Genomic DNA, 8,232 nt, shown 5'->3' with positions numbered 1-8,232 from the left:
TGCGGGGGGGCGGGGGGGGGGCGCCAGAAGGGAAGGCAGAGGGAGAGGCAGAGGGGGAAGGAAATCAGAAAAACAACAGTACACTTAGGCGCACTATTCTGATCAGCTCTCACTGAACCACCTGGCCAAGATGACCAGGGAGCTTCCTTGTAGGTTTAAAGGCCTTGATGATTTTTTTCACCAGAAACCTCTTTGGCTTTACTTATTTATTGGTTGGTTGGCTGGTTCTTTTGTTTGCTCTCAGAGGAGGCCTTCAAAGCCATTTTGGAAGGCTTACAAGTGAAACCTACAAATAATCCGGCGGAAGGGCTGGACCCTGGAATTTCAGGGCAGGGGGGCCAGAAAGGACACAGCAATATAGCAGGTGATTAAGAGTACAGATGCCAGAGACAAATAGCCTAAATTCAAATACTAGTTATGTGGCCTTGAACACATTTTTTAACCTCTCTGTGCCTCAAGTTCCACGCCTCTAAAAGAATGTTAATAGTGTCTACTTTCTACACCCCGTGTTGAGGGTTGAGCAAACATTTGATGTAAAATAAGTGCTATAATAGTGTTAACAATGATTGCTTAGCTCCCCACTTGCAGGGTTTTCAATCACCTTCACTTTCCGATGAATACAGGGTCCGTGCTAGTGTCCACAGTTCAGGTATGAACTAGTGAATAGTTCAGGTATCAAGAACTTACCACCCCAAACCGGAGTGGCTCAGGGGTTGCCCTAGACCTATGAACCAGGAGGTCACGGTTCGGATGATGGGTCAGGGCATATACCTGGGTTGGAGGCTCCATCCCCAGTGTGAGGCTCTGCAGGGGGCAGCTGATCAATGACTCTCATCATTGATGTTTCTATCTCTCTCTCCCTCTCCTTCCTCTCTGAGATTTAAAAAAAAAATCTACTTAAAAGGAACTCACCAGTTTCCAAGGTAGTTCATTGTATAAAACCTGTTAGAAGGTTTACACTGACACTGAGCCAGAAACTTCATATTTGTTCTACCCATTGTCCCAAGGCCACCTAGCACTAGCTGGTTGGCTCTTCCCAGCAAGGGAGTAAAATTGGTTTTCATCACCACTTTTCTTTTTCTCTTCTCTAGGCTAAACCTTCACAGTTCCTATGATGTTCCCTAATAGTTGAGATTTAAGGTTGAAGTTGCCTGGAAAATTATTCTTTTAGAAGTCTCTTCCTTCTTCCCCTCAAATGTGTTAGAAGAAAGCCAGAACATCTGGAGGGCCTCGAGCCCACGACCATCCTGGCTCCCCATTCTCTTACTTCCTTTCAGAATTAAGCTCCAACCAGGCACGGTCATTAGAGGCATTTCCAAGACTCAAGGAGGTATGTCCAGGCCTTTCTTCCAGTCATCTCTTAGAATTGTTATTCAGTAGAACCACCTAAGCTCTGCGGGCTGCAACGTCCTGGAAGGTCTTGCTAATGCCACCAGGATGTCATCACTGGGCAACCTGGGTCATGGCCCTCCTCTTTCCGGTCTCTTCGGGAATTAGTGAGAAACTTGGCCTGTCTGGGGATTCTACCATAGAAATTCCCCACAGAGGGAGAGGCAATTAGCAAAAGAAAAACACCTAAAAATAGTCCTTCGTGCTGCAGCACAGGCAGAGCTTTCCGGTAGAGCGCTCCTGCTCTGGAGCCCAGTGCTAGAGCTATTTCTTTAATTTGAGATAAATGTTATTCCTTGAACATAACAACAATAATAAAAATAGGACAAAGGCCCAATTCCCTCAAAGGAAGCAGAGCAGAGCAAGCAGGTCCATGTGTGATTTTGAAACACATGCTTGTCCAGAGCTTCACTTTTCATATTTGTAACGAGCCTCTCCCGTCTGCCTACCTGGCAGGGTCATTGCAAGGATTCAATGTGATGAAAGATGTGAAAGTGCTTGGAAGGTTTTTATTATCTTTACAAGATAAGGTGCTATTCCCAATTTTCCGGGTTCTAGGTGCTCCTCAGTGGTTTAACATACTGGCCCTTTTAGTCATTGCAGGCAAATCTTCTACCTCCTCAATAAGACTGTCAACTCTTAGATGGCAGAACAAGAAAGCTGTCATAATTAATATTCAAGTGGCCGGCTGTCTTGTTTAAATGGCTGTTGAAGTGATACTTTCGGTCAAGTGTATTCATCACAAAGAAAATTAATCATCACAGTCGTTGTAAAAACAGACGGAGGGCTCACATGGACAGATTTTTGTTGTTGATATTGAACTCTCAAGTGAGCTCAGATTAAACCAAAGAGAGCACATAATATTTTAATGCAAAATATTTTCTGACTATATATTATGAACATGTCATCAAAGTAGATTAAAAGGGAATTGATCACTAGAATTTTATTACTCAAACTTAGTTAAAAATAAAAAAAGGTTCTTACCCTTATCAGAACTTCAATGTACATGCTTGTTAAAGCAACTCCTAAGGTAACATCTAGTTCCACAATTAGGTACATAGATGTCATCTTCCTAAAGTATGCTGGGCAGTACTTAAGGAAAACACATTTTTGCAGGTACCATAACATCCAAACATAAGACAAAACAAAACAAATGATGTAGCCGAAGTACAATGGATAGTAATAAAGTGGCAAAATTTAGTTTAAGCAAAACTTCCAAATTTTCTCCTTTCTGTTTGTATTATTCTATAACCCAAAATCAAAGTTGTTCTGGGAATTATATTTTTAAATTTTAACTTGAAGATATATTTTAATGCCCAAATTTTAAATCATGTATCTGTCTCTAACTGAGGTTTTCTTAAGTTAGGCCTTCTTTCTCTTTTGGAATTGACCTTGGACCAACTCTAGCAAGTGACTCACCAGTGTGGTTGCAAAATGAAAGAATAATTTCCTAAGAGGGATTAGAAAATCTGGTACATAATGATAGGTGAGTTTGTTTCAATTCCTAGTATCTAAATTTTTCCTTTTTATAAAGAGTTGCTCACAGTTTGCAGGAATTAATAAGAGTCTGTGGGAGTTCTGAGATTTTTAAGTGGTGACTTATCTAAGACATTTTCTGTTCATATGAAACATAGGAATCTGTTGACTCTTGGCATCAGCTGTGCAATTAATCAGTGCATTTTTCTGCTTGGAAGCCTACAATGAATGAGTAATAACATTTTCAAAAATTTGCCAGGTCAAAAACTCTTAATGAGTACACTAATAGCAAAATGTCTATCAAACGGAAAGCAACTTATATCTTCACCAAGAAACTTCGGCAACACATCAGTGTGATATGTATAGTCCACTGGCTGCTATGGTAAAAACGGCATGTCTTAGAAATACCTTCAAATCCAATTTCGATAGGCAACTGCCATAGACTGAATGTCTGTATCCCCAAATTCATAAATTGATTTCCTAATCCCCCAGGGATTAAGAGATGGGGCCTTTGGGAAGCTTTAAGATCATGAATGAGATCAGTGCCCTTTAAACGGAGATTCCAGAGAGTTACCTCTCCCCTTTCACCCTGGGAGGACGCAGCAAGAAAACGGTCATCTATGAACTAGGAAGCCGGTCCTCATCAGACGCAGGATCTTGGCGCCTTGACCTTGGACTTGCCAGCCTCCAGAACTGTGAGAAACAAATGTTTGTTGTTTAAGCCACCCAGTCTATGGTACTTTTTGTGATAGTGGCTGGGACACACAAGACAGCAATAAAATCAATTTCATTAGATAATATGACAAAAACTGCCACTAGAAGCTGACTTACTTCATTAATGACTTGGAGTCTAAATAACTTTTAACTATTTTCAAAAATGAAAACACATGGGTTTTTAAAAATTTATGTTCTTCCTCTTATACTTTTTTTTGTTCTTCTATTTCTTCTTCTCCACACTATTTTGAAATAAATTTAGACTTACAGAAATGTTGCAAAATAAAAGAGTTCATATATACTCTTCACTCAACTTCTGATGTTAAAAACTTAACATAACCAGTGTACAGTTATCAAAACCAGAACATTTACCTTGCCACCATGCTATTGAATAAGCTACAAGCTTTCACCAGTGCCTTCCCCACTCCCCCACCCCCAGCCAATGTTCTTTTTCTGTTTCAGGATCCATCTAGGATCCACTTTGCATTTAGTTGTCTCCTTAATCTTCTTAAATTCATGACAAATCCTCCATCTCTTCTTCACTTCAAGACCTTGACGCTTTTAACAAATACTGGTCCAACGTTTTGTTGAATGTCTTTTGATTTGGGCTTCTCTGGTGTTTTCTAATGATTTGTCAACAGTTATTAATTTTGGCGAGAATGTCACAGAAGTGATGTTATTTATCATTAGACTTTTTACAATTGCTAGTCAAAATAGTATTTTTTCAAAGGGACTTAGTTCTTTGTTCCTTATCCTTTTCAGTGTAGCTTATTCATTTGTAACCCAGTTATATGTATTTATTATTACTTATATTTCATACTGGTTGATTTTAATTATTTAAAATTAATTTTAGTGATTTTTCTATTATTTGAGTATGTAAAACATCTGTATGTTTCTAAGAGCCTTGTCTAAATTCCTTGTGTTAGAGTTCAGCTTTCTCCACATCCCCCCCCCATAGAATGGATTATGCTACATTTTTATTTTTGTCAGTTTAATTGAAATGTCATCTTAATTTGCATGTCTCTAATCATGAGTAAATTTGAACATTTTTTATTTAAGAGCTTATATTTTTCAAAGGAATTGCCTGTTTACATTACTTTCTTATTTTGTTATTAGAAAAAAAAATAACCACTTTTAAAAGACCAGAAATTGCCACCAGGGTGGGTCCTGAAATTAAATTATACTAATTTAAACATTTATTTAGATAGGAGTTCCAAACAAGGTCATTTTCATAGGAACAGGGAGTAAGGTTTTAAGATGACTTTTTATTCAGTCACTCATCCATTCGTACATTCCACAATAATTTGAAACTAAAACTAAGTCACTAAAAGCCACTAAAGGAAAAGAGATGTGTCAACCGTAAGCAAAACAAGCTTTGCAGTACAGGTAGGACTGCAGCGCTCAGTGAAGGCACAAAGGAAAAAAACAGTGGTTCATTCTATCGTTTGATGAAGAAACAAGCAGTTAGAAAAAGCTTTATATAGATTAAGAAATGTGAGGTAAACTGAAGGAGGTACTCTCATTTAAATATACAATTTCCATGCTTAATAAATGTTACCATCTCACTTTCTGCCCATAATGAATACCAGTAGATACTGTATCCACTAAAGGACAAACCACTTTTGAAAAATACAGCACCCATATTCAGAATCTGTATTTACCTCCAATCCTATCCTATATCCCATCACATCTCTATGAGATACAGAGCAATAATTCTCATTTAACTTAAGTACATCCTATAGCAGACCCCCCCCCCCAAAAAAAAGGGAAAGAAATAATGTTACTTTTACTGTTCTTTTCTGATAAAACCTTCTGAGGTCCAGTTAATATATAAACCTTCCATGCATTTTCCTCCAACCTTCCCACCCCAGTTCCCAATCTTCAAGTAAATAATACTTCAAAGTTTGCTGTTACAATTTGAGGCTTTCCATTGTCTTCTAATTACACTATAATGAGTTGTTTTGAATAGATGCAGAGCTTGTCATCTATTTTTTAAGAAAAAACCTTTAAATATGAGTCCTATGAGCCAAGTATCAGTTGTTTATTGTGAGAAATATGAAGTCAATCAATCCAAGATAGTCAATACTTGTGAATTTCAGGGAAGCAACATTTGCTCATTAGTCAAAACTCATCACCAAAATACAGGCACAGTTCCAAATGTACATTCTCACTTCTACTACCTCAACTCTCTCTGACCCTACAAATCCCACACATTCTTTAAGACTTACCATAAGACCTACCAGCTCCCTCTGAGAAATGTTTTTCTGATACTTCCTGACTCTGCCCCAAATCAATTACAACTTCTTAGCTCCCATAACAGACTATATTATTCCATAACATGGAACTGATTTATTCTGCTTGTACATATGTCTCTTCCCCCAAGAGATTATGAGCTCCTATACCTACAAATTTAGGTATCTTTATCTTTCATAAATCATACCTTTCATAATTTTATCTTAGTACCTAGAACATGTAATAAATAATTTATTAATTAAATATTGATATAATAAAATTAATAGTAAATTAATGATATTTTATATTGCTGAAGTAAAGTAATATGGAGACTGTTATACAGATTTTTCATTTGGAGAATATTTTGCAATTATGCACCAAATTAAAAAACAATAACCCACAAAGAATTTAGAGTAAGTGTATGGCCTATGCCTGAAATATAATTCACTTGTAGACACATGATAACTCATAAGATGCACTCATACTCAGAGAATTATAAAATATATCAATAATAAGATACCACTGTTCAATTATTCAGGTTTCAAAGATGAAAATGTTTGATAGGACAGTGTACTAGAAAGAATGTAAAAGAAATGGGAACTCTTACATTCTTGGAAAAAGTACACACTGAATACATTTATGGATTGCAATTTGTCTCCATCTTTCGACACTTAAAAAGCCACTTCTCCCAAATGTCTTTTCTAAATATTAGCTTCCTGATATGGTTGCAGACGGTAAGCTAGTAACATTTGCACAACATATCAGTACAACTTCGATTACATGCTATTTGATCCTAATGATACTAATCCAGTCATAGGGAACTAATTGAATTTTGGCACATCTCTTATTACAAAGAAATGTCTTGAACTTTAAAAAATTATTAACTCAACATGTACTGAAAGATCCCTGAAATTTATTGTTTGAAATTTAATTACATGAATTTATAATATAAAAAATTTAACACACATGTATAAGAATATTAAATTATATTAAAATCTCTGTGATGGAATAAAAGAATGTGCATTGCTTATGTTTATAAATTAATGGACTCTTTCTGAAAGGGTACACAAGAAACTGATATTGGGTATAGTCTTAGGGAGAATTAGGATGCTGAATAGGAGAGAGAGATTTACTTTAGGCTACAATTTATTTTGTACTTTTAAAACTTGGTACTATGTGTGCATATATATACTGATATATATATATATATATAAATTCTTCCAAATAAATGAGGAAAAAATACAATTAAATATATGAATTTTGCTTTGGCTAAAGAAGTATTTATTACTAAGACTGATTAAATACAAAATAAAGACAGTGAAGGAGATACACTAGAACTGGAAATGTCATTTCCAAGTAGCCAACAGGATATAGTCTTAATGCCCTGAGTCAGAAGACTTCATCAGAATCATACCTGCTTAAGGCCTAAGAACAGAATGTTCCTACCAAAAAGAGTTTAAGGTATTGATAAGACTTATCCTCTGCAACAACAACCAAGATGACGGCATAGGTAAACACCTGAATTTGCTGCCGCGCACAACCACATTAAAACTACAACTAAAAGACAAAACAAATATCATCCAGAACCATGGGGAGGCTGGCTGAATGGAAATTCTACAACTAGAAGAAAAGAGAAAAGCGCATTGAGTCCGGTAGGAGATGCAGAGTTGTGGAAGTGCGGAGGTATGGAGCCGTGCATAAGGGGCTGACAGCTGGGTACGTGTTGTCTTTTTCAATCAGGAGGGAGATACAAGCTCCCAACTGCTCTGAACTCCAGTTCTGGGTGAGAATTTGGGGACCCAGACTCATATGGAGAGAAACTGGACTGTCTGGCATTGGGCCGGAATGTGAGAGTGGCTTTCTCGCAGAAGTGCTTACAGTGGTCATCATTGTGGCATGGGGCTGTGGGACACAGACCCCAGGACCGCTCTGAGGCAGAGCAGACTGGCAGCCATTGCGGTTTGCTCCCCCCTGGTGATTCCCTGAGAACCCGCCCCACCCAATTTATAATCCCACCCAAGCTATGCACAGAAGCTTTTGCATATGAATGGCCTGGCCTTTCTCTGGCTAAAAACCTGGGCAGACTCAGCAAGTGCCAAAGCCCCACTGAAACAAGTCCTGCTCCATAAGGGTGTCTCCATCACAGAAGTTCTCCCATTGTAGATACAACTGGTCCTCACAGACAATTGGCCTGGAGGTCAATTCCTTGCAGTGATACCAACAGCAATCAAGGCTTATCTACAACAAGACTGTGCACAGAGCCCACAAAGGGGTGCACCAAGAGTGTCCACCTCAGGTAAATGTCAGCCTCAGGGAGGCTGAGCCACTGGGCACTATAGGACACCTAGCACACAAAGCCACTCTATGAACACAGGGAAGCAGCCAAAATGCAGAGACAAAGAAACAGGTCACAAATGAACA

At 38.0% G+C, this 8,232-nt stretch overlaps 1 protein-coding gene across 1 annotated transcript in view; it reads right to left on the bottom strand.

Moving 5' to 3' along the window:
- The window catches only part of FGF12 (fibroblast growth factor 12), a 514,802-nt gene that overhangs the window by 355,191 nt on the left and 151,379 nt on the right, over nt 1–8,232 (bottom strand). The gene's annotated exons all lie outside the window — the stretch shown is intronic.

The sequence above is a fragment of the Myotis davidii genome, unplaced genomic scaffold (genome assembly GCF_000327345.1).
Source record: "Myotis davidii unplaced genomic scaffold, ASM32734v1 scaffold557, whole genome shotgun sequence".
NCBI classification, from domain to species: domain Eukaryota; kingdom Metazoa; phylum Chordata; class Mammalia; order Chiroptera; family Vespertilionidae; genus Myotis; species Myotis davidii.
This window is presented reverse-complemented; position numbering and strand designations above follow the sequence as displayed.